We start from the raw sequence: 3,634 nt of genomic DNA, 5'->3' as shown, positions 1-3,634 counted from the left end.
TAGTTTTCTCTGTGATATTCCATGACTGCTTTGTTTTCCGAATATCTGTTCTGCAACTCTCTAGATGAATTTTCCGAATTCGAATTAGATTTTCTTGTTACCTTATCCTTTAATCTCTACTCCTGGACTGCTTATCCTTCGTTAAAGGATAGCTTATCTTATGTTTCCAATATCTTCATTTTAACAACTCAACACACTGACCAGATATCGGGATCCAATTAATTAATCAGAGGCCATGTATGATAACACCATTAATACAAAGCTGATAGACATATCATATAAAAATTGGTACTAGTAGAGGTTGTAAATATTATATTGTTTCTATAATTAGAAGCCGGACGCCTCCGATAAACACGTGTAAACTTTCCCCCATGCACTGAAATGCCTGGCGGACGATAAACTTTGCCGTCACTATCTTTAGCATAGGTGAACAAAATAGGACACGTAGAAAGGATAAAGACTGAATTAAACCGTATCAGATCACTTTATGGCGGAAATACTGACTCCGTCGTATGGGACTATTTCTATGAACACATGGTCTATAAAAACTGGAAATCAGGCGAACCTAACAACCAGGGAGGACACGAACACTGTGTGGAGTACGGACGGAGCTACAACTACCAGTGGAACGACATCCCGTGTGACAGAAACTACCAGTCGATCTGTGAATTTGAGTAGGTCGCTTATATCTCTTAGATATGAGATATTTTCGTCACATCATAGAAATCTATAAAAAGCTTCAAATCGTGTGGTCAAGCCATCATATTAAAACAATGCTTAACAAACCAATCTTATCAAATTAAAACCTCGATGTATTTATAAACGGGACATGGGTTTGGGACCCTATATAATTGATTTTTTACTTGTATACATTCCATAACCGACCGAAATGTCCTTTACAAATTTCATTCACTTATAGATAACATTTCAACGGTTATGTTACAATTGGATAACAGTCCAGAACCTCCTGTATAAAATCCCATTTATACTACATAGAATGGAAGGTCAACGTGACTTATCATTAATGTAAGACGAAGTCTTTGAACATCCATCTCGCAAGAAAACTTGGGTGTTTTTACAGACGTATACAGAAACTAATAGAGACTTTTCTTTTTTACATTTAACAGGAAGATGACATGAATAACCGGCCCATCAAAGACTATTAAATCAATGTAGGCCTAGATTCTCATTGAAAGTATTTGAGTTATTTTTCCACTGTCACGTGACACCGTAGAAGCAGGGAACGCCCACCATGTCGGTATTCTAGAGGCTTTACTTCCAGGTTTGTCCGAGATGGTTATCATTTGTCTGTAAATTATATCATCGATATTAACTTCTCCTGTGAACGATATTAAATCTGTATGTGCTAAACATCCCCTTTCATACCCATTGAAAACATCGCAAATCCATGATTATCTCCCTTGATAATATTGAGTATGTATCAGCCAGACACAGAACTATCTCCCTTGTACATGCCAATGTCCCTCTATCCTCTATGTAATAGTGCTTTCACATCGGAGTACCATATATCTGATGCTTGTTTACCCACAGCTATTTTATCAGAAATGTATACATGTATGTTTTTCTAGGTGTATCTAATCTTGTGAAAGAGAGAATTGAAATAAAGATTTTAGACTATAGTACATAATTTATATCTCCAGTGACATTTGCTTATTCACATATATGATATTAAAGTGTGTGTGCAACCGCAAGGATGTCGTGAAAGATAAATACCAGTTATGGAGAAACGTCACCATACATCACAGCAGTCACTCAAGACTAAAATTGATGTCAGCCAGTGATTCCCGTGTTCGTTTTTAAGAGGTTTGTCCTCCGGCCATACGATGGATGCGATTTTGTTTGGTGCGTTAATGAAAAAACCTCTCAGCGTAAGCTGGATACAGGACATCATGTTATTTTCTGTAATTTTATTGTATTCAAATTGTATTTTAATGTTTGAAGCTCAAATAAAAAATATGGCGCATGTATTGTATTTCACATGAAAATGTTTGTCTACGAGAAAGGTCGTGTTTTGAAGTCTTGTACTCAAGTAGACAATCGTTTACTCTTTGTCATGATAGGGTCAAGGTCTATTAGTGTGACGGATATAATCGTGATGTAAAATGGCACAGAATATTGCATTTTCAAGGCGTCTTTTCCAGCAATTGACGTGCTGGGTCATCGTATGTTTTTTTAATTCACATAAAGACAAGTTTCATATCGCATATATATATGACGTGGTTTTGTGTCGGTTGTTGTGTTTGGGTAACCTGTAAATTATAATGGAGACAGCCTGGTAAGTTTGATGTGGTCTTTATTGTGGTCGCAGCTTCAAGTCATAACATACAAAGAATATTACATAGAAATTCTTGTTATTGATATACAATACCAATCGCGAATTAATCCACACAATGGATTTAATTACAATACAAGAAAAATCTAATGTAGAAACAAATAAAATTATGCTACATAGGAAACTCTTGTTATTGATATACAATACCAATCGCGAATTAAACCACACATTGGATTTAATTACCATACAATGAAAATCCTAATGTAGAAAAAATAATAAAGTAATTTGGGGAAAATTAGCTAAGTTAAAACTGGGGAGAATTAACTAAGTAGAGCTACTCTTGCTTGGCAGTGAGGGGTCGATGACTAAGGAACAACTCGTGCAGCAAGGACACAGCATAAACATGACATAATGTGTTAAGTTTTTCTATGCATAAAGACTTTACCAAAGAAACATTTTAACAATTAACCGAGCATGACAACATAAAAATATAACAAATAAATTCAATCTGAATGAGGTAGGAAGGCTTATTACATGAATTTGGTATAGTGCTGTTCTGGTTCAAGATAAAAATAAGACATTGAAAACATTTTCAATCTAGACCAGCTACAAAGAAAAAAAGGAAGATAACACGTGTATTTGTTTACATGGGAAACGCCCACTTTTTGTTCACATCGGCAACTTCCGGTTTTGAAGTGAACTTCCGGTTTATAAAAAAAAAGGTTAATGAAAGTTCCTAGAGGGGTGATTACAATTGCTGACTTACGAAAGGATTAATAAACATCTATTTTATCAATTATTTGAACTAATATGTTTACTTTACATTTACAATGAGCATGACACATTAGCAGTTATTTGAAAGTACAAGATAAATAATTCTCAGTCATATAAAAGTGATAAGAATGTTTTCACTCACTATTCTAAAAGCATGGTTTTGGAAAAATACATTATCAGTTATTTACGAGTATAATTTTAGTAACATTATAATAATTAGATGCATAGAATCAAAAATTTACTTACTCTTGACTGAGTAATGCTAGACAGATGGATTTGCATCGTGAGATCGTGATGATCTAGCTGTTATTTAAAATCATACAAACATGTGTTTGCCGTCTTTTGGCGGATGTTATGAATTTATCAGGGGACGCAACTCTATTCTAGCAATTTGAATAATTTGGGCGAACAAGTGCGGAAACAATACCGAAATCTTTGATAATAATAAATTTAATGTAAATAAATAGTTAAAGCTTTAGTTAATGATCTATTTAGCTTGAATCTTTACAATCCTTTCCAAACATAGTTTCTCAAAGGTGTAAGACCTTTGTTACAGAAAAATATAAT

The 3,634-nt window shown here is 34.3% G+C and overlaps 1 long non-coding RNA gene across 1 annotated transcript; it reads left to right on the top strand.

Annotated features, from left to right (window-relative positions):
- Positions 1-514: 514 nt before the first annotated feature.
- On the top strand, positions 515-1,189 carry LOC117341479. The gene is made up of 2 exons (XR_004535642.1): positions 515-674; positions 1,128-1,189. It is a non-coding gene; the product is annotated as an uncharacterized LOC117341479 (long non-coding RNA).
- Positions 1,190-3,634: the final 2,445 nt, after the last annotated feature.

This window comes from Pecten maximus, chromosome 2, assembly GCF_902652985.1.
Source record: "Pecten maximus chromosome 2, xPecMax1.1, whole genome shotgun sequence".
In the NCBI taxonomy this organism is placed as follows: Eukaryota; Metazoa; Mollusca; class Bivalvia; order Pectinida; family Pectinidae; genus Pecten; species Pecten maximus.
This window is presented reverse-complemented; position numbering and strand designations above follow the sequence as displayed.